This window comes from Microcebus murinus, chromosome 7, assembly GCF_040939455.1.
Source record: "Microcebus murinus isolate Inina chromosome 7, M.murinus_Inina_mat1.0, whole genome shotgun sequence".
In the NCBI taxonomy this organism is placed as follows: domain Eukaryota; kingdom Metazoa; phylum Chordata; class Mammalia; order Primates; family Cheirogaleidae; genus Microcebus; species Microcebus murinus.
This window is the reverse complement of record NC_134110.1, coordinates 19,905,815-19,929,758: the sequence shown is the minus strand read 5'-3', so window position 1 is coordinate 19,929,758 and position 23,944 is coordinate 19,905,815.

The window sequence follows — 23,944 nt, the reverse complement described above, 5'->3', positions numbered from 1 at the left end:
CCTTATCCTGCCCAATCACTAGGCTGAGGAAGGGATGTACACTTAAGTTCCCCGAAAGAGTGAGGGAAATATCAAAAAGACAAAAAACATTCTGGCTCATTATTCTCAGGCCTTACCCTCCATTACAATTCTAACCACAATCCCTAACCCTAGGCTGAACCAAACCCTAACACTTAATGCTGATCTTGACCCTAACCCTAAACCCTAAAACTAACCATATCCCTAACCCTAGACATAACCCTATTCCTACTCCTAATCCTACTCCTAACCCTACCCCTAATCCTCCCCTAATCCCTAACTATATCTCTAAACCCTAACCCTGACTGTGACCCTAGCCCTAAACCTAGCCCAACTCCTAACCCAACCCTAATGCTAACCCCTAAACCTAACCCTAACCCTAATACTCTAACCCTAACTCCTTAGCCTCAACCTTAACCCTAACTCTCCTCCACTCCTTTATCTCCCTAGTCCAGGATACAAACAGGGCTTGGGAAAATAAAATCTCTGATTTCCCCCTCCAGGAGACACTGAGGATCTCAGCAAAAACACTACTTCCCAGAGCTTCCAGGAGATTGTGGATACTCCATCCAGTTTCCCGTCACTGCCACTGTGCCCTTGTCAGGAGAGGTGGATGATACATATATAAAAAATCACTGCCCCCAGCTGACTATGTGACTCCTGTTTCCATAAAAATGTGGGTACTGCTGTCCCCACATTTTTATCACCAGCTCCCTATCGATAATTCCCTCTATTCAGGGGACTTCAAATAACCAGCCCATACCCACTGCCTCTCCCATGACTGAGAGCAGTCATCCTTGAAAGTCTGCCCTCCCTCCTGGAGATGCTGAGAAACTGTGCTACCCCACCCCACCCAACCCCACTGCTTTACAATGCCAGGATATGGTCAAGACACACTTCATCCACTTTCAGAAGATAGTGGGGACTCCGGAAAGCCAATGGTGATAGTGTCAGGCCCCTTGCTGCCAACATTATTCCTAAGAGATAGAGGTGGTTTTTTTTGTTTTTTTGTTTTTTTCTTGTTTTAGTTTTTTACAATCCTGAGTATCTCGCACAAGACAGAGTTATTGATAAAGCAGAAACCTGCTGCTGCCCGGACACTTTCCAAGTGACCTTAACTCATACCAAATCCAATTCTAATGCTAATTATAACTACAAAAACTCATACCAAATCCAATTCTAATGCTAATTATAACTACAAACATTATCTTAACCCCAACTCTTACACCTAAATCTAACCTTGGGCCAACAACCTGGGCACAACCTCAAACTTAATCCTAACTCTAACACCTACCCTGATGCAACACCTATAACTAATCCCTAATGTTCACTCCATTTCTCACCCAAATTTTCACCCAAATCTAAGCCCCAACCCTAACTCAAAACTATCTCTAAAACTAACCTTAACTCTAAACTTAGCTCTCACCCACCTGTCCTGGCTCTACCTGCCTAAATTCCACAATGAAAGTGGGTCCCATCCAACCCTGGACTCCACAGGCTAGCCACATCTGTCCCAGGTGAGGACCCACTCAACAGCTCTTTCCAAGAGGGCATGGGGTACTTTGCAGATTAACCTATTACCTCACAACCAGGGAGGCTCCAGGTGAAAGCTGGTGCTGGGAGAGCTGGGTCAGAGATATGAGACAGAGGTGGCAGATTCTGCACCAGGCAGGTTAAGGAACATCAGGGCTTCTAGGTCAGCATGGAAGCACTATGGGTGCTTTGTTCAGGGCTTGTGAGGGGCTACTGAGGCTAGGGCTTGAAGACTTCTGTTCTTAGACTGATACTGCTGTGCCTGTACTGGCTGGAGAGCTTGTGATTTTGGGGTGCATTTTCCTTGGGTGAGTTCTCTTGATCAAGAGGAGCAAATGATGCCAAGTCCATGAAAAACAGATGGACTTACAGTTGGCAAATTTATCAAAAAGTAATAAAGAAAGTACATGAAACCTTTTAAGCTGTTGAGAAACAAGTTAAAAACGGTCAAAGCAGCTTGTAAAAAGTTAAAAACTGTAAATCAACCAAGAAGAGTAATCTAAAAATCTGTGTGAGGAAGTGCCTCTGCTAGAAGAATGCATGAAGAAGAAAATCAAAGGCTGCTGAAAAATCTACTTCTTAACTTGAGATCAAGGAATTTAAGCACATATCAGAAATCTAGATCTCTCTGGAAACATTACACAATATGGGGAATTATGAAGAAGTTTCCAAGGGAAATGGGAACTGATGATAACCATGGTGAGTACAGAGAAGCCCTTGGCTAAGCTCACCAGGTTAAGGAAGTGTTCAAGATTAGAGGTGTTGGAAAGATTACAAATAAGTCAATCAAAGACGCTAGAGGCACACAGCTCTGCCAGGTGAGACTGACTAAGTGACCCTAAATCCGAAACTTAGCCTATTTCTAACCATTAGACCATAAACATTAACCTTAATTCTAAACCACTAACCCTAACCTTGACCATGAAATCTTAATCCTAGCACTATCCCCAAACACAAAACCCTAACCCTAAACCCAGCCCTAGCTCCAACTCCAGCTCAACTCCAACCATAAATCGAAACCCTAAACCTAACCACTACCTCAACCCTAACCATAACTGCTTAACTCCTATCCCTATACCAACACTAACCATAACTCCAGCTCTAACCCTGAACTCCTAACTCCAATGATAAGCCCAAATCTCTAATACAAAGCCCTTACCCTCTGCCAAGTTTGGGGTATCAGAGGAATTGGAGGCTTCTGTATGTACCAATGTATGTACATGTGGCCTTCTGTATCCTTGAGTGGGGCCTTTTGACTGAATCTAAATTTTACAAAACAAATCCTTTTAAATAAAGTGATTCCTAAACCCTAAGCCCAATCCTCACCCTGCTAAACACCAGCACACTCTCTAACCTTAACTCTAACTCCCTTACCTTCAACCCTAACACTAACTCTAACCCTACCCTATGCCTACACCTAACACTAACTCAAACCCTAACCTTTACCCATACCCTAACCCTGACCCCAGAACTCCAAATTCCAATGCTCTAGCCTGAACTCAGAACACCAAATCCTACCCCTAAACCTACTTTAAGCCTAACTCTGAATGTCTAACCAGAACCCGTATCACTAGCCCCTAATCCCTATCTCTAAACCCTAAACCCAACCTTAACCCTAAATCCTAACCCTAACCCTCACCCCTCCTACTTACTCCTTGAGACTTCAGGTAAAAGCTGGGGGTGGGGGTGCACATGCTGCCATTGACAGCTTTCCACCAGGCTGCCTTTGCTTCTATGAAGGTTCACATCAGGGGTCGTGAAGGTGCAGCTCAGGTCCATGCACACCCGCTCTGGCACTCCTGTGTGGGCATACTCACCCTCCTAGGCTCCCATCCTCATCTGTGCCCTCTGGGTTTCTGTTCTTGCTTTTTCCTGCTTCTGTCCTTGTCCTCTCCGGCTCCTCTCTGGGTCTTTGCCCTTGCCTTGGCCTTCGTCAGCATGGGTCCTCGCCCTGCCCTCATCCTCAACAGCTCCTGTGGTGCTAGTCTGAGCTCTCCAGGGCTCCCATCTGTGCCCTCCCAGGGCTCTGGTCCCTGCCTCACCCTCTCTGACACACACGTCATCGTCTCCACCTCACATCTGTCCTCCCTGTGTCTGTCCTTACCTGTTCTTGTGCCCCCATGCTCCTGTTCTTGCTCTACCCTCACCCACCGGCACCCTGGCCCATCCTCATCCATGTCCATCTTCACCCTCGCCTGTCCTTGGCCTACACCCATGCCAACACCACCCAGGTGGGCCCAGCCTTCAGCAACGTGAGCAGAGATGGCCACACGACATTCCCTGGCTGAGGATATGGCCCTCCCAGAAGTTGAGGGGCTTGGTGAGTGCAAGAGGGGCAGAAGAGGCAGGGAGGGGCTTGGGGCCCTTCAGGGAAGGTCCACACCAATGGGGAGGATTATCTAATCAGAGGATTTTTTTTATATGAAGGCAAAATAAAGACATTGTCAGATAAAAAGCACGCACATAAACAACACCTGAGAAAATATGTTACCAGGCAACCCACAACACAATATAATTCCACTGGATAGAGAATCCAGAAGGCTGGCTCCACTGTGTCCTGGCCTGTGTCTTCTGTGCCTTCATTTCCCCACCTGAGAAATGAGGACAGCAATGTTAGCCTAAGTTGTTAGGTTGTTCTGAGGGTGTGAAGTAACTCAAAAATTTCCGTACTGTGCCTCACACTTTGCAAGTATGCAATGAACACTTTAAAAACAGAGGCATGTCTGTAGTGATGAGGCAAAAGAAATACCTCGGCAGTGTGCCTGCAGGAAATAAGACTGTATAGGTTCACAGTGTGGACACAGAGTATTTCAGATTAATCACAGCTAATATAAAAGAGTATTGGAAGATGAAGACTAGAGCTGAGCAATCAACAACTTTCAAAGATCTACCTGTAGATTTGGGAATTGTATTCCATTATCCACCTAATTCTATCTGTGTATGGGCATCCTCACCCCTGTTCCTCCCATCTCCCCTCACCCAGATAATTCATGTAGACAATATTGGCAGAAGAATAGCAGAGCCTCTGAAATCAGTCTGCCCGGGTTTGAAATCCGGCTCTGCCACAGTATGACTTGGGTGTTTGTACAAGGAATGCAAAGATGGATTAACATCTGAAAACAGGTTGGTACAAATCATCCTGTTGAGAGAATAAAGGAGAAAACTCACTTGATCATCTCATTTGATTATCTCAAGGAAGCATTTGGCAAAATTTCAAAATAGGATTAGAAAATTAGTTATATCTCTGAAAAACCTACAGCTAAGATAATTTTAAATAACAAAATACTGAATGTTTGTCCTAAGGTCAAGAACAAAGTATGGATGTGTCTGCGCTTCCCACTTTCATGCAGTGTTGGACTTGAGGTTCTAGTATGTGTGATAAGGTAATAAGAAGAAATAAAAGACATATAGATTGTAAAGGAAGAAGTAAAATTGTCTCTATTCTCAGAAGATGTGATTGTATACAGAGGAATTTCTAAGAAATCTACCCCCAACATTCCATACCAGAACTAAGTGAATTTAGCAAGATCACAGGAGTTAAGGTCAATATCCAAACTTCATGGCTAGTTTATAGAAATACAATTTCATAATTAGTAAATAAAATGAAATAATATTATTGCAATAGCATAAAAAACATAAAATATTTGAAAGTAAACCAATATGCAAGATCTATGCATTAAAAATTATCAAACATTGCTGAGAGAAACTAAAGAAAACCTAAGTAAATTGATAAATGTACCATGTTGGTAGGTGGAGAGACTCAATATTGTTAATGTATCAGACTTCCCCAAATTCACCTTGAGTCAGTGCAGTCAAAATCCAATTTCTTTGTGCTCAACATCTCAGAATGAATGAGTTTGAGTGTTGCATCTGGAAGCCAGGTCTTCTGAATTCCAGTCTAGAGCTAGAAATTAATGCCATCTTCTCCTTGCATTCTAACAGAAATTTCTGTAAAAAAAATCCCATTTTCTCACATTGTCAGCCCAACCAGTGGTTGTTGTATTGGTCAACTGAGTGATAAAACCCTTTCCTGAAGAAATACCTCACCTTTCTTATTTTCCTATTATTTTGATCTTATACTTGCAAAGGAGGAAGCCAAGGCAATGATATTTTAACTGAGTCAAGTCAGGCAAGACATTTTAACTGAGTCAAGAGGGACTGCTTTCCATAATGTCACTAGTGTTGGCAGCTTCTATTTTTTTTTTATTTCAGCATATTATGGGGGTACAAATGTTAAGGTTACATATATTGCCCATGCCCCCCTCCCCCCTCGAGGCAGAGCTTCAAGCGTGACCATCCCCCAAACATTGCACATCTTACTCATTGTGTTTATATATACCCATCCCCTCCTCCCCCCCCCACTTGTCCGACACCTGATAAATGTGATTCCTATATGTCCACTTAGGTGTTGATCTGTTAATACCAATTTGTTGGTGAGTACATGTGGTGCTTGTTTTTCCATTCTTGAGATACCTTACTTAGTAGAATGGGTTCCAGCTGTATCCAGGAAAATACAAGAGGTGCTCTATCACCATTGTTTCTCTAAGCTGAATAGTACTCTATGGTATACATATACCACATTTTATTAATCCACTCATGTATTGATGGACACCTGGGTTGTTTCCACACCTTTGCGATTGTGAACTGTGTTGCTATAAACATTTGAGTGCAGGTGTCCCATTTGTAGAGTGTCATTTGATCTTTTGGGTAGATGCCCAGTAGTGGAATTGCTGGATCAAATGGTAGATCTACTTGTATTGCTTTAAGGTATCTCCATATTGCTTTTCACAGAGGCTGAACCAGTTTGCAGTCCCACCAGCTGTGAAGGAGTGTTCCTGTCTCTCAGCATCCACGCCAGTGTTGGCAGCTTCTAGAATGTGCCTTGAACTCTCAGTGATCTTGCAGGTCAGCATTCCAATTGGTGCTCAACAGCAAAAAAAAAAAAAAAAATCTATCTATCTATCTATCTATATCTATATCTATAATCAACAGAGTGAACAGAAAACTTGCAGAAAATACTTGCAAAGTATATATCCAACTGGGAACTGCTATCCAGAATTTACAAAGAACTCAATGACAGCAATATCAACAAAAAACAACCCCATTAAAAAGTGAACTAAGTACATAAATAGATGTTTTTTAAAAGAAGGGAAACAAATGACCAACAACCATTTTTGAAAAAATAATGTTCACCATCACTAATCATCAGGGAAATGCAAATGAAAACCACAATGAAATATCACCTTATACCAATCAGGTTGGCTACTACTAAAAAGAGAAAAAAGAACAGATGTTGTCAAGGATACAGAGAAAAGGGAGCTCATATACACTGCTGATAGTAAGGTAAATTTCTGCAACCTCTATGAAAAACAGCATGGAGATTTTTCAAAGCATTAAAAATAGAACTATCATTTGATCCTGTACTCCCACTTCTGGGTACCTACTGAAACATAAGGAAATCAATATATTATAAAGATGCTTGCACTCATTTGTTTATGACAGCACTATTCACAATGGCAAAAATAAGGAATTAATCTAAGTGTTCATCAGTGAAGAATTGGATAAAGAAAACATGGTATATATACAACATGGATTACTATTCAATCATAAAAAGAATGAATTCATGGCTTTTGCAGCAACATGGATGGAACTGGAATCCATTATCTTAAGTGAAACAATTCAGACACAGAAAGACAAATACCACATGTTCACCCTTAGTGAGAGCTAAATAATGTGTATCTATGGAAGCAGAGTGTGGAGATGGACAATGGAGACTCAGGTGTCTGGGGGTGGGAGGGGTGGGTGATGGGAGGTGGATTGGTGGATACAATGTGCATTGCTCCAGTTATGGATGCACTGAAGGCCTTGATTGCACCACAATGCAATATATCAGTGTAGCCAAAATAATGATAATAATAAATAAAACAATTTTGTAAGGAGACAAAAGAAAGGAAGGGAGAAAGAAGCAAGGGTGTGATTATAATCATGGATCACATAAGCAGAGTTGGATAAGGAGGGAAATGAGGACAGAGATCAAAGGTGAGAGGCATAAGGTGGTAGGACTCACAGAATCCAGGTCCCTGTGTTAATAAATCCTTGGCATTAGCAGTACTTCAGGGCTGTCTACAGGGAGGTTTGAGTTCATTTGCATGACAAAGTCCTGGAGCTAGGTGGGGCTGGCGGTGGTTGTTCTCATCACACAGCTGAGGCAGGATACAAACAGGTGAATGACTCAATCTGAAAATCACATAGTGAGTTGGTGGGAAAGGACTCACATAGCTCTTTCACAGGAATTATTTTACCACTTTGTGTGATGTCTGCTCCCAGATCACTCCCATAAAAAGTTGGAAGATAGAAGGCAGCCTGAAGGAATGTGTGATCAGGTGTGAAACTCTGTGGCATGGAATGGTACAATGAGTTTAACCCATTCAGGAATACACAACGAGCACAGGATACATGCAAGACACTATTATTAGGACTAGGGGTATAGCAGTGAACAATCTAGGAAAAAAGTCCTGAGGTCATGTCCTCCAGAGAAGTGTTAGGAGTTTGTTTCTCTGTGATTCTTCTAAGACATCATGATGTTGTAAAAAAACATATTGAAAAAGTTGGGAATCTTGTTTTCTTTTTGCCATGTACTGGGTGTGACATTGTTGCTTCAACTCACTATGCCTTAGTGGGGTCCTCATCTATAAACTCAGATGTTGTGGTTTTACCAGCTCTACCTGTCTAAAGAACTTTGTGTAGAGATCTGTGTTTCAGCCTGATGGAATGGTTGCTCTCAATGTCCTCACATGACCTCCTGATCCGAAGTGTGGAAATGTCACGTTGTATTCTGTAGTAAGGAAACCCTGTGGCCACAGTGAAATGCTGCACTAAGATGCATTCTGAGGTCATCCTCCACTTCTGAAACTCTGGGGAAATCTGAAAGGGAGGCCTAGGCCATGTGCAGGTACAATTAACACACCCTTAGCTTGGTGATGTCTAAGGATCTGTGAAAAGCTTCATAATAACTAATGAATTGTCCCTTTGTCTTACTTCTTCCTGTAGGATTTAGGCCTGGAAGAAATGCTGGTATATCCTGCAGAAGGGCAAGATGAGCTGTGATCCAGATGTTTTGGAATACACAAGAATGACCACGCCAAGAAACCCCGGCAGATCATCAACCTGAATGCCTGTGAGCAGAAGGTTTTGCAGGCTTGACCCTGAACCTCAACAAGAAGGAGATACAAAGGAGTTTCTTGTTTCAAATCAAGACCCATGAGCACACCTTTTACCTGTTGTCTGAGACCTGGGAGGACATAAACAAGCAGGTCCACAGAAAGTGCCAGATCGGTGACTTCAAGCAGGCTGAGCAGGGCATAGGTAGGAGAACAAACAGCAGCCTTTCTCAGAAGGGGCTAAGAGGAGGCCCTCAGACATTTGGCAAGGAGGAAAGCTACAGCTGAGCTATCCTGGGTGGCAAAGGATAAGTGTGAAGGTGTCAGGCCAGATGTCAGAGGGACCCCAGCCTTAGTTTGGCTCAAATGCTGAACAAGGAAATGCAAAGTTGTGATGAAGCTGGAAGTGTTTTGCGGTGTTTCTGTGGGCACTTGACACCACTGCTGCTCCTCAGCTCCTGCCTGTCCCCTGCCCGTGCTTTCCTGCACCCTGTTCCCTGTGGCCACCCCCAGGGAGGGTCTCCCCTTGGCCTTCCTCTGGCCCATTCCTGGCTGTCCTGGCCCGTCTGTTTTACACCACCCTGCACGCTTGCACTGAACACTGTCCTGGTGGATTTGCTTAGTTGGGGCCCTTTATGGTTGTTATTGATGTGGAATCCAGTGTTCATTCCTGCTCACTTGGGAGGTGACATGTGGAAGGAGCAAATGCCACTTCATTTTGGGTTTTGAGAACCTTAACAGAAGACTAGTTTAACTTCTTAAAGTGAGTTTTAAATTACAGAAATGCTCCTTCCCATTTGTTTGGACTCAGCCTTGACTGTCCAAGATGGTTGAGGAGCAAGTTTTTCTGAGGCAGGTGTGCAGTTGTAGGCAGTAATTTGAACCCGGTTGCATATGACAGTTGAGCGGGAGCATGTAAAAAGTACAATGCCAGGGCCCCATGTCAGATCAGTAACTAAGGACCCAGGCATTTTGTGTCTTTTAAAAGTTTTATTCTTTCCCACTGTTATGGTAGGTTGAAGGGGGAAAAAAGGGGGGGGGGGAGAGAAGAAGAAACAAAAGCTTTGTTCTAAGTAGTAGGATTCCAGGGCTCAGCAAGCATTTTCTGTAAATATTATAGGTTGTGAAGGCCACATGTGGTCTCTGTTTTATATTCTCAGTTTGAAATTTCTTATAGCACTTTATAAATGTAAAATCCATTCTTAGCTCATCAGCATCATCTGGGACCTTGTTAGAAATGCAGACTCTTGGGTCCTGCCCCAGACTGACTGGATGAGAAACTCTGGGAGTAAGATCTGCCATCTGTGTCCAAAATCATCTGGGTTATTCTGATGCACAGCGGGGAACCTAGCGGTTCCGAATGCTTGCTCCTCAGGGATTTGTGGACCAGTAGCATTGACCTCTACTGGGACCTTGTTAGAAAGGCAGAACCTGGTACTTCCACCCAGACTTACAGCATCAGAATAGTTTAATAACTTTTAATGTTTTGAGTTACAGATTTTCAGAAGAGTTGCAGAAATGGTACATTGAGTTCCCATATACCATTCACTGAGATTGCACTAACGTTAATGCCTAACTTAACATGGGATAGTTAGAACTCAGCAACAGCAAAGAGACAATTCAATTATAAATGGGCAAAGGATATGAATAGAAATTTCTTCAAAGAAGATATACAAATGGCCACTAAGCACAGGAAAGATGCTCACTATCATTAGTCATTAGGGAAATGCAAATTAAATCCCCAGTGAGACATAATTGCACACCCACTAGGGTGGTTGCAATCCAAAGGATGGACAACAGCGCATGTTGGTGAGGATGTGGAGAACTGCTTTGCTCACATGCCCCTCCTTACACTCCGCCTGTGGGAATGTAAAATGGTGTAGCCACTGCACAAAACAGGATTTTGAAAAGCTGAACAGAGAGTTACCATATGACCCAACAATTCTACTTCTAGGCTTATACCCAAGAGTAATTAAGACATATGTTCCCACAAAAGCCTGTACCAGAATGTTCATAGCAGCATTATTCAAAATAGCCCAAAAGTGGAGAAAACCCAAATGTCCATCGATAACTAAAATTTGGTAGATACACATGATGGGATATTATTCAGCTATAAAATGACATGAGGTACTGATACATGGTGCAACTTGATGAACTTTCAAAATATGTACTCAATGGAAGAAGAAACAGGACCATGTAATTTATGGTTCCATGTATATGAAAGTCCAGAGCAGGCAAAGCCATATAGATGGGAAGTAGCCTGGTGGTTGAGAATTGGGGAGTGGGGAGTGCATGTTGGTGAGTACAGGGTTACTTTTTGGAACAGTAAAATGTTCTGTAATTATATATGATGATAGTTTTGTATCTGTGATAGTGAAGTTTAAAATGCCAAAATTTATGGTATGTGAGTTACATCTCAGCTTTTTAAAAAGAAGTTCTTTGGATGATTCTGGTAACCAGCCAGGTTTAGAGCCCCTGGACTTAGGACAACTCCATGGACATGTGACCTGTGCAGTCACAGAAGGCCTAAGCTCATCAGGGCCCACATGCAGCCTAACACTCCACTGTGACCATGTTGAGGCTGTTAGTAATGTTTAACAGGGCCTTGGAATTTTCATTTCCATTGATCTCTCCAAATTGTGTAGCTTGTTGTGCCTGGACTACATGTCCTGCCCTAGGAATGCTGTGATACTTTTCTTCCTCGGGGAAGGGTAATGATAGCCCATTTACTTGTAAGTTCTTTTGTATAAGCTTTGCTTCCTGTAGGGAATTTTCTATTTTCCCTAAATCTTTGTCATATATAGGCTTCACAGATTTTGTTTTTGTTTTTCTCCTGTATTTTGTTCCTGATAAAGAATATGCATGGTTGTTGAAAAAAAGGAGTAAATAAAGTAATTGAAAGGTATGGCAGGAAATCACACATTTAAATGATACTGTCTGAATCCTTCCTCTTAATATGTAGGACTTCAGTGCAATGAAAAGGGAGAAACCACATTCTCTGAGCTTGCTTTCTTTGCTAAGATTTGTTCATTCATCATTCAGCAAACCTTTATGGAGCATTCATCAGACTCCTCCATGCAGCACATGCATGCTCTCGTGCACACACACACATGTACACACACCCTGTGGTCCTAAGGCTCAAGGAGAAATTCTTCCAGGAGATCAACTGGGCTGCCTTGTCCTCTCCCCAACAGGCAGAATCCCCAAATCTGAGCTCAACCGATGTCAATTAGATGAGCACATCTCTAGGTGAAGCTGAAGTGTCATTTAAAAAAAATATCAGCAGAGATTCCACTGTCCAGGCAGTAGTCTCAAGGAGAAAAAGGTAGATTAGGACTACAGGATTGTGGTTAGCTGGGCATGAAAATCCCACAGAATCTTGAGTCAGAGGGTGGTTATTCACTAAAATTTGAATTAGAATTTTGTTGACAAGAGGCTTTTGTCACCATGAACAGAGAGACCTCAGTGGGAATGGAAGAATACTGCAGATATGGGATGGATCCCATTTTCAGATTTCCTTGCTATATATACCAACCATGGAACCATAAACACTGTATCTTAGAGATCTATTTGGTCTTTCCCCAAACATGCACTTCCTGTTCTCAATGAAATGGCCTTTAAAAGAAAGAGCTGAGGGAAAGGTCATAGATGGTGTAAGCCAAACTTTCGTCAGGACAGTTGTGGAGAGGGCAGAAGCTGCCTAATGAGTTCTGGACACCTTTCAATCCAAGTACTTCTTCCTTGTCCAATGCATTGATTATAACTCTGAGGAACATTGAAGAATAATGGATTGAGGTATCATTTCAGGTGTTTTTCTTATTGCGGTAAAAAAGCACATAAGACAATATTTACCAATTACCTATATTTTGGTGAATTGTATGGTAGTATTGACTATATGCACATTATTATGCAACAGATCTCTAGAATTTTTTCATCTTGCAAAAATGAAATTCTATACCCACTGAACAACTTCTCATCAACTCTCCCACAAATAGCAGTGAGTGATAGAGGGAAGCTGCTCTTGTTGTTGTTGTTTATTTTTTTATTTCAGTATATTATGGGGGTACAGATTTTAAGGTTTCAATAAATGCCCATTTGCCCTCCCCAAAAAAGTCTGAGTATCCAGCATGACCATCCCCCAGATGGTGCACATCTCACTCATTATATATGCCTATACCCGCCCCCCTCCCCCCTCCCCCCTGCCCAATACCCTATTACTGTAGTACCTATGTGACCACTTAGGTGCTGTTCAGTTAATACCAATTTGCTGGTGAGTATATGTGGTGCTTGTTTTTCCATTTTTGGGAAACTTCACTTAGTAGTATGGGTTCCAGCTCTAACCAGGAAAATATAAGATGTGCTATATCACCATTGTTTCTTAGAGCTGAATAGTATTCCATAGTATACATATACCACATTTTATTAATCCATTTTTGGATTGATGGGCACTTGGGCTGTTTCCACAGCCTTGCAATTATGAATTGTGCTGCTATAAACATTCTAGTGCAGGTGTCATTTTTGTAGAGCGTCATTGGATCATTTGGGTAGATGCCCAGCAATGGGATTGCTGGATCAAATGGTAGATTCACTTGTATCGCTTTAAGGTATCTCTATATTGCTTTCCACAGAGGTTGAACTAATTTGCAGTCCCACCAGCAGTGTAGGAGTATAGAATTTTTTTATTTCCATCTTGATTTCTTCATTTATGAAGTAATCATTTAGTAGGAGGTTGTTAAATATCCACGTTTTTGTGTAGAAATGTGAGTTTCTGTTAGGATTGATTTCTACTTTTATTCCGCTGTGATCTGAGAAGGTACATGGTATGATTTCTATTTTTTTAAATTTGTTGAGATTTACTTTGTGTCCTAGGATATGGTCAATCTTAGAGAATATCCCATGAGCTGATGAGAAGAACATATATTCAGTGGATTGTGGGTAGAAGGTCCTGTAGATGTCAGTCAGGCCCACTTGTTCCAAGGTTTTGTTTAAGTCCATTATTTCTTTATTAATTTTCTGTTTGGAGGATCTGTCTTGGCCATCAGTGGGGTGTTGAAATCTCCGGTGATTATGGAGTTGCTATTATTCCATTTGCTTAGATCCAGTAAGGTTTGCTTTATGAAACTGGGTGCACCTAAGTTGGGTGCATATATATTTAAAATTGTTATCTCTTCTTGTTGAAGCGTGCCCTTTACCATTATATAATGACCCTCTTTGTCTTTCACTACTTTTGTTGCTTTAAAAACTAAATCGTCTGAAATTAGAACTGCCACACCAGCCTTCTTTTGGCTTCCACTTGCCTGGAATACTGATCTCTACCCTTTTACTTTTAGTCTATATGCATCCTTGCAGGTTAGATGTGTTTCCTGAAGACAGCATATACTTGGCCTGTATTTTCTTATCCATTCAGCCAGCCTATGTCTCTTGAGTGGAGAGTTTAAGCCATTCACATTTATTGAGAGAACTGATAGGTAAGGTAGATTACTGTTCATTCTGTTGGTTTGGATGTTGTTGCTTTGATTTCTCTCTTGAGCCATTATATTATCTGGCCTTTAATCTTTGGTTTTGGTTGTTTTTATATTCGTGGGTTTCTATTATGGTGTTCCATGCATAACACTGTTTTGAGTACTTCTTGTAGGGCTGGTCTTGTCTTGGTGAATTCTCTGAGACTTTGCTTATCTGAGAATGTCTTTATTTCTCCTTCATATACAAAGCTTAGTTTTCCAGGGAATAAGATTCTAGGCTGGACATTGTTTTGTTTCAGAAGAGTGAGAATGAGGCCCCAGTCTCTCCTTGCTTGTAAAGTCTCATTAGAGAAGTCTGGTGTTATTCGAATTGGCTTTCCCTTGTATGTCACTTGCTTCTTTCATCTTACAGCTCTTAGAAGGGCCTCTTTAGTTGATATTTTGGTCAGTCTGATGACTGCATGTTGTGACGTCTTCCTGTTTGTATTGAATCTCCCAGGGGTCCTCTGAGCTTCTTGAACTTGTATATCGAGATTTTGAGCAAGGCCTGGGAAATTTTCCTCTATTATATCTTCAAATAGCTTGTCCAACCCTTGGGTGTTGTCTTCTTCCTCTTCTGGTAACCCTATGACCCTCACATTAGGTTTCTTCACATGATCCCACATCTCTTGTAGGCTTTGCTCTTTTCTCTTGTTTCTCTGCTCTATCTCTGCGATGGTTTTATTTAGTTAGAGGGTGTTATCTTCAATCTCTGAGATTCTTTCTTCTGTTTGGTCTACCCTGTTCTTGAGACTTTCTACTGTATTTTGTAGTTCCCTGAATTGATTCTTCATTTCCAGGAGTTTGGTTAAACTTTTCTTCATTGTGTCTATTTCTTTAGTGAACTTTTGTTCTAGGTCCTGGAGGCTTTTTGTGGTTTCTTTGTGTTGGTTATTGAGTCGTTGTTGTAGGTTGCTGAGTGTTCTTATGATCCACATATGAAATTCCTCTTCTGTCATTTTGGTTGCCTGATTTTGGTTGGTATCCGTTTCAAGGGGGCTGGTGCTCCTCTTTGGGGGTGTGTTTTCCGTTTGGTTCTTCATATTTCCTGAGTTTCTTTGCTGATTTCTTTCCATGTCGATCAGTTGTTGTTTCTTTCCTTTAGGTTTTTGTTTGGGTATTCACACACCTTGTTTAGTTTCTGAGCCGTTAGGTGGTGTCTGTGGGTGAGATTCAACCACTCCCTGTATAATGAGTCAGTGGTTGCTGTGAAAAGGCTGTGCAGGATGCCGTCCCTGTCAGTAGGTGGCGCTTGCTTGGGGGAACAGGCTATGCTGTTGTTTTTGTGTCCTGTTATCAGCTCTCGTTCTGGGCGGAGCTGGGTTGGGTAAGCCTGCCCTCAGGCACCACCAATGCCCTTAGCAGGGGTCAAAGTTCTGTTCTCTGCTTCCAGAAAAAGCTATCTGGGCGGGGCTGGAATGGTCCCGCTCAGCCAGAAAGGTCTGCTTGTGGGGGTGGGGCTGTCTGAGACCGGAAGTCTGGAGCGGGCCTCCCTTCTTTCCGCCCTCCCCAACTCCGCAGCTACTCCTGGGCCTCTGCCAGCAGGCCAGACCACATGCCACCAGGCCTCCCCGGATTGTGATGCCAGTGGGGAGGTTCCCTGTGCAGAAACGCTGCCTGGGCTGGGCGCAAGGCCTCCCTTTGGTGGGAGGGTTGCCCTCTAGGACGCTGATCTGCCCCTGGAGGCACACACACCTCAGAAGGCTGTTCACAAATATCCCTTCTGTGCCCCGAGCAATGCTAGACCTTGGTGCATGGGATCTGGTCTGCAGGTCCGACGTCTGGGTCCCAGAGTTCAAACTGTATCCCCACCAGGGAGAGGAGTTCCGGTCCGAATTCACCCACAGGGAGCCCAAGCTGGGTCTATGTCTCTCAGCCTCTGAGTCGGCACCGTTCTCCTGGGAACACTGTGCCAACAGCACCTGGGAGGGCTGGTGGGTAGGGAGCTCACAGTCTGAGTTCCCCTTAGTCAGCTGTAGTGTCCCAAAAGGGAGGGTCCTGTTCCCTGGAGGTGCCTCCGGCTGGTGGCTCTATTGTCTCTCTGGGCAGCCTCAGGTATGGTTGGCGGAGGGGAGAAGGAGGTAATATGGCGCCTGCCGCGAGGCTGGGGTCTGTGCACACGGAGGTGCCCCGAGGGATTTGGGAGTCTGGTGCCGTGTGTGCTACAGGCTCACTGCTAGCTGGGGGCAGCCATCTTGGGGCTGTTGTCTGCAGGTCTCTCCACCCGCTGGGGAGCCCACCAGCAGTCCCAAATGCAGGGGAGGGGAAAGGTGATTTATCCACCTACCCTTCCCCCTGTTCTCTGGGCTGCTCCGGTGGTCTCAGCCTCCAGTTCTCCTCCGCAGCCTCCTCCCGTGGAGTCTCCCCGGGGTCTCAGGTACCCCTCCTTCCGGCCCTCATCTGCTGTATGCTCGCCTTCTTGCTTCCTTTTTCTAATTTCTGCTAGAATCTGTCTTTTCTGCAGAGACACTCTTTCTGGCGGTGTTTCTCGTCCGCCATCTTGATCCTCCCCCTGTTGTTTGTTGCTTAATAAATGAATGGCAATAGGTGCCTGTGGAGATTAGATGACTGACAGTTCCCAGCATCACATCCATGAAGCTCTTTCTCTGGGGTATGTTCAGCAGGGGCCAGTCTTTTTGGGCGAAGTCCTTGACTGTATCCTAAAAAGTCATCCCTAAATCACCATGGATGTTCTGTTCTAGCCAGGGTATTCCACGCCAATGTCTGGAGGAGTGTAGTCGAGATGATGGCACTGAGGAAGATGTATATAGAAAGCTCAGAGTTTGAGGCTGCTGTTAGATTGTCCTCATTGCTGACCCAGCACGTGCCTTGTATATTCACTCACAGAGACGTTCACACTCTGTACACATGATGTGTGGAATGAACCTGGCCAATTCTGGATGTACTAGTAACTTTTACTTACGATCTGGTGTTTATATAACTTTTGAACTTGAAAATATATTGCTAAACCCTGTCCCTGCCAACTTCAATTCAGACTCATCACAAAGTGACAATATCCATCTATGATCTGCGACATATTAGCTGTGACTATGGGTAAAGTACTATGTCGTATGAACCTCACGCTTCTCATGTAAGAAATGGTTTAAGAATCTGTAACAATCTGAAAGATACCATGAGCTCATTTGTGAAGTGCTTCCTAACTTTCAAATGCATGTGAAATACAGGTCTTATCTATCATTCCTTAAATGGCACAGAACCTTGAAGCAGTGTCCTGCAGTGTGCAGGACTGGACAGGCTTCATGTAGAGCATTTTGTCAGCAAGTTAAACTCTCTCATCCCAACAGAACTCACAAGCCACCCCTACAAGTCCCCCCGCCCAGCCTCATCTTCCTTCGTGGCCCTGCCAGCCTCTTTGTCACTTTACTTGACAACATTTTCTTATTTATGACTTGGCATCATTCTCCCTGGCTAGTGGGAAGCCCACGTGTGTAGTGGCTCGGTTTCTCTTATTTTCCACTCATCTGTAGGGGCCCCCACAGTGGACATCGGTGGAGTGAATGAATGAATGAACGAATGACAAACCTTGGAAGTGACCTGAGCTCCTAGGTTGGTTGTCTGTGCCCCAGCTTCTGGGGGGAAAATGTTCCTGGCCCAGAGTTCCTCAGCGCCACTCCTGCCCCATCCTCACAGGCTGTCTCTTGTTGGAGAAGGGATTGCCCAAGAAGCCGAGTTTGTGTGGTTTTCTTTCCTAATGGTATAACTAACTAATGGGAGACTTGGCTTGTTCATTCCATGAACTATCGATATTAGAAACCTACCTGGCCACGTGCCTTGACCTCCTGCTGTCCAGTCTGTAGGGCTTAGGCCTTGCAGCCTTCTCTGAGGGCCTTGTCTTTTCACTTCCACTAGAACAGGGGTCCTCAAACATTTTAAACAGGGGGCCAGTTCACTATCCCTCAGACTGTTCGAGGGCTGTTGGAGAGTGCGGCGCACATTCCACACATGCGCACTGTGGGCCTGGGATGAGTCGGCTGCTAAGCAGGACAGGCAGCGGCAGCAAAAACACCCGGTGGGCCGGATAAATGTCTTTAGTGGGCCGCATGTGGCCTGAGGGCCGTAGTTTGAGGACACCTGCTTTAGAAGCTACTGGGGCAGGGGTGGAGGGGGCAGGGGTGTTGGGATCAAGTGTATCAGGTCCCTGTGGCTGCCATCACAATGTGCCACAGATGGCGGGGCTCAAACAACAGACAGCATTTGCTCTCAGTTTGGGGGCCATAGGTCCAAGATCAAGGCATATGTAGGGATAGTTCCTTTTGGGGCCTGTCTCCTTGCCTTGCACCTGGCTGCCTAATCCCTGTGTCTTCACCAGGTCATCCCTCTGTGTGTGTCTGTGCCCTAATCTCTTCAGATAAGGACCCCAGTCAGACTGGAGAGGCCCCACCCAGTTACCTCATTTAAACTTAATTAACCTCTTTAATGGCTCTATCTTCAAATAAGTTCACATTGTGAGGTACTAAGGTTTTCAACACAATTTTTGGGGCTACACATTTCAGCCTGTAACACCCAGATTCTCTGTAGCACTAACTATTGCACTCAAGGGGGCTCTGGAAATGGGTGCTGCAGAGAAGGGGCTGCTTCTGTTAACTGCGGACATTTCCAGCACTTCCTTGTATTGACTTCATTGCATTCGTTGCAATGAGTTCTGCTCTCCTCTTGACAGTTGGAGGCAGGATTCGACCCTGCCCATGAGGTGGGTTTGTGAGGCTGCCCAAACAGGGGGGCAGAGATCTGGAACCTGGTGAGTGCTGTAGTCCTGGGCTGAGGGCTTTCCTTGTGGCTACAAGTAAACAGTGTATTTCTTGGTGGCAGAAAGCAGAAGAGAGAAAAAGACCTTTGAGTGGGCAGCTCCATCCCAGGTCATGAAGCATCTGGAAATCTCTATTCTTCCCTCCTGAGCAGAGGCCAGAGGGGATGGGGTAGTCTACTGGCCCCCATAGGCTCCATGTTGTGAGGTTTTTCCTAATAAATAGAGGGTGCTCAGCATTAACCCTGCAGGGGGCAGGGCTGTGGCTAGGCATCCTGGGAGGGGACCAGCAGGTGATGAGGACTGAGCTGCTCCCACCTGGGTAACAACCTCTTCCATAAGACTGCCCATTGTGCCGAAGGAGCCTTCTGCTCCCAGGAGGGGGCGCTCGAGGTTTGGCCATCCCAGGCTCTGCAGGGACAAGAAGGCCAATAATGGTTAACAAGGACAATAAGGAAAGTGGATGTTTATCCTTGATTTCCTGCATTTTGATACTGCTGTGATTGCTTTGTGGATATGAAGCCAGGAGACTTTAGCCAATCTACAAACAGGTCACATCACAACCCTCTTCATCTAAGCCAGAGGCCCCTTGACCCACTCAGCTAGTGGTTATCCAAAGGTCCCCACACATTATGAAATGCATGGTCCTCCCCACTGTTTTGCTCCTGGGTTAGAGGTCATGTTTGGCCTCATGTGGCTCTGTCTCTGGGCCTATATCTCATTCCCTCAGCCTGTTTATCTACCTTTGGACAACACCAAACACCATGGAGTTACTGCATGTTTATCGCACATGTCGGTGCCCAGGAAACGCAGTCCTCCTGCAGGCTGCCAGAGAAGCAAAATACACCTGGGCATAAAGAATCAAAGACAAGGGGGGGGGGGTGGAGCAAGATGGCGGACGAATAACACTGCCAGACAGAGTGTCTCTGCAGAAAAGACAGATTCTAGCAGAAATTAGAGGAAAGAAGCAAGAAGACGAGCATACAGCAGACAAGGGCCAGAAGGAGGGGTACCTGAAACCCCGGGAGACTCCACGGGAGAAGGCTGCGGAGGAGAACTGGAGGCTGAGACCACCGGAGCAGCCCGGAGACCAGCGGCAAGGGTAGGTGGATTTGCTGTTTCCCTTCCCCTACATTTGGGACTGCTGGTGGGCTCCCCAGCGGGTGGGGAGACCTGCGGACACCAGCCCAGAGACTGCCGCCGCCTGCCAACGGTGAGCCTGTAGCAGACGTGGCACCAGGTTCCCAACTTCCTCCGGGCACCTCCGGGTGCACAGACCCGAGCCACGCGGCAGGCGCCATATTGCCTCCTCCTCGCCTCCGCCGAGCCTACCCGCGGCTGCCCAGATTGACAATATAGCCACCAGCCGGAGGCACCTCCAGGGAACGGGATCTTCTCGTTTGGGACCCCGCCCGCCCACCCAGTTGCTGCTGGCACCATGTTCCCAGGAGAACGGTGCCGACTCAGAGGCCGAGAGACATAGACCTTGGGCTTGGGCGCCCTGTGGGTGAATTGGGACTGGAAATCCTCTCCCTGGTGGGGATACAGCTTGAACTCTGGGACCCAGAGGTCGGACCTGCAGACCAGATCCCCTGCACCGAGGGCAAGCATTGCCCGGGGCACAGAAGGGTTATATGTGAACAGCCTACTGAGGAGTGTGTGCCTCCAGGGGCGGATCGGCGTCCTAGAGGGCAACCCTCCTTCCAGGAGGAGGCCGTGCACCCAACCCAGGTGGCGTTCCTGTGCAGGGAACCTCCCCGCCAGCATCACAGTCCGGGGAGGCCTGGTGGCTTGTGGTCTGGCCTGCTGGCAGAGGCCCAGGAGTAGCTGCGGACTTGGGGAGGGTGGAAAGAAGCAAGGCCTGCTCCAGACTGCGGGTCTCAGACAGCCCCACCCCCACAAGCAGACCTTTCTGGCTGAGCGGGACCATTCCAGCCCCGCCCTGACAGCTTTCCCTGGAAGCAGAGGACAGAACTCTGACCCCTGCTAACTGCCTGAGGGCAGGCTTACCAAACCCAGCTCCGCCTAGAACAAGAGCTGTTACCAGGACACAAAATCAACAGTATAGCCTGTTCCTCCAAGCAAACGCCACCTGCTGACAGGGACGGCATCTTGCACAGCCTTTCCACGGCACCCACCGACTCAATATACAGGGAGTGGTCCAATTTCACCCACAGGCACCACCTAACGCCTCAGAAACTAAACAAGGTGTGTGAATACCCAAACAATAACCTAAGGAAAGAAACAACAACTGATCGACATGGGAAGAAATCAGCGAAAGAACTCAGGAAATATGAAGAACCAAACAGAAAACACACCCCCAAAGAGGAGCACCAGACCCCTAGAAACGGACACCAACCAAAATCAGGCAACCAATATGACAGAAGAGGAATTTCGTATGTGGATCATAAGAACACTCACTGACCTGCAACAACAACTCAATAACCAACACCAAGAAACCACAAGAAGCCTCCAGGAAATGGAAAAACTCCATAATCGCCGGAGATTTCAACACCCCACTGACGGCACGAGACAGATCCTCCAAACAGAAAATTAATCAAGAAATAATGGACTTAAACAAAACTCTAGAACAATTGGGTCTGACAGACATCTACAGAACATTCTACCCAAAATCCACTGAATATATGTACTTCTCATCAGCTCACGGGACATCCTCTAATATTGACCATATCCTAGGACACAAAGAAAATCTCAAGAAATTTAAAGAATAGAAATCATACCATATACCTTCTCAGATCACAGTGGAATAAAACTAGAAATCAACCCTAACAGAAACTCACATTTCTACACAAAAACGTGGAAATTAAACAACCTCCTACTAAATGATTACTTCGTAAATGAAGAAATCAAGACGGAAATAAAAAACTTCTATGAAGAAAACGACAATGGAGAGACAAGTTATCAACTCCTCTGGGACACAGCTAAAGCAGTTCTGAGAGGAAAGTTTATCTCCATAAATGCCTATAACCAAAAGACAAGAAGATCACAAATAGACAATCTAATGAAATGACTCAAAGAGCTGGAAAAAGAACAGATAAACCCCAAACCCAGCAGAAGAAGTGAAAACAACAAGATCAAATCAGAACTAAACGAAATTGAAAACAGGGAAGCTATTGAGGAGATTAATAAAACAAAAAGTTGGTTCTTTGAAAAAATAAACAAAATTGACACACCATTGGCTAAGCTAACGAAAAACAGAAAAGAGAAATCTCTAATAAGCTCCATCAGGAAAAAAAAATGAGATATCACAACTGATCCCAAAGAGATACAAGATACAGTTTATGAATACTACAAAAATCTTTATGCACAAAAACTGGAAAATGTGGAGGAAATGGACAAATTTCTAGAAACACACAGCCTCCCTAGGCTCAACCAGGAAGAAATAGATTCCCTGAACAGACCAATCTCAACAGCTGAAATAGAAACAACAATTAAAAATCTCCCTAAAAAGAAAAGTCCCGGTCCAGATGGCTTCACACCTGAATTTTACCATACCTACAAAGAAGAACTAGTACCTATCTTGCAGAAACTATTTTACAACATCGAAAAGAACGGAAACCCCCCCCGACACCTTTTATGAAGCGAATATTACTCTGATACTGAAACCAGGAAAGGATGCAACAAAAAAAGAAAACTACAGACCAATATCCCTAATGAATATAGATGCAAAAATTTTCAACAAAATCTTAGCTAACCGAATCCAGACACTTATCAAAAAAATAATCCACCACGACCCAGTGGGCTTCATCCCAGGGATGCAGGGATGGTTCAACATACGTAAATCTATAAATGCAATTCACCACATAAACAGAAGCAAAAACAAAGACCACATGATTCTTCCAATAGATGCAGAAAAAGCTTTTGACAAAATTCAACACCCTTTCATGATACGAACACTTAAGAAAATAGGCATAGAAGGGACATACCTAAAGATGATACAAGCCATATATGACAGACCCATAGCCAACATCATACTGAATGGGGAAAAATTGAAATCATTCCCACTTAGAACTGGAACCAGACAAGGCTGCCCACTATCTCCACTTCTGTTCAACATAGTGCTGGAAGTCTTGGCTACAGCAATCAGACAGGAAAATGGAATCAAAGGTATCCAAATAGGGGCAGAAGAGATCAAACTTTCACTGTTTGCTGATGATATGATATTGTATCTAGAAAACCCCAAGGATTCAACCAAGAAACTCCTGGAACTGATCAATGAATTTAGTAAAGTCTCAGGATACAAAATCAATACACAGAAATCAGAGGCATTCATATACACCAACAACAATCTACTTGAGAACCAAATCAAAGACTCAATTCCCTTCACAATAGCAACAAAGAAATTAAAGTACCTAGGAATATACTTAACCAAAGACGTAAAAGACCTCTACAGGGAGAACTATGAAACACTGAGGAAGGAAATAGCAGAGGATGTAAGCAGATGGAAATCCATACCATGCTCGTGGATCGGCAGACTCAATATCATCAAAATGTCTATACTACCCAAACTGATCTACAGATTCAATGCAATACCTATTAAAAATCCCATCAGCATTCTTCACAGATATAGAAAAAATAATTTTACGCTTCATATGGAACCAAAGAAGACCCCGAATTTCAAGAGCGATTCTAGGCAACAAAAACAAAATGGGTGGCATTAATATGCCAGATATCAAACTATACTACAAAGCTGTAGTAATTAAAACAATATGGTATTGGCACAAAAATAGGAATATTGACCAGTGAAACAGATGTGAGAATCCTGATATAAAACCATCCTCATATAGCCATCTAATCTTTGACAAAGCAGACAAAAACATACACTGGGAAAAAGAATCCCTCTTCAATATATGGTGCTGGGAAAACTGGATAGCCACCTGTAGAAGGCTAAAACAGGACCCACACCTTTCACCTCTCACAAAAACCAACTCACGCTGGATAACAGA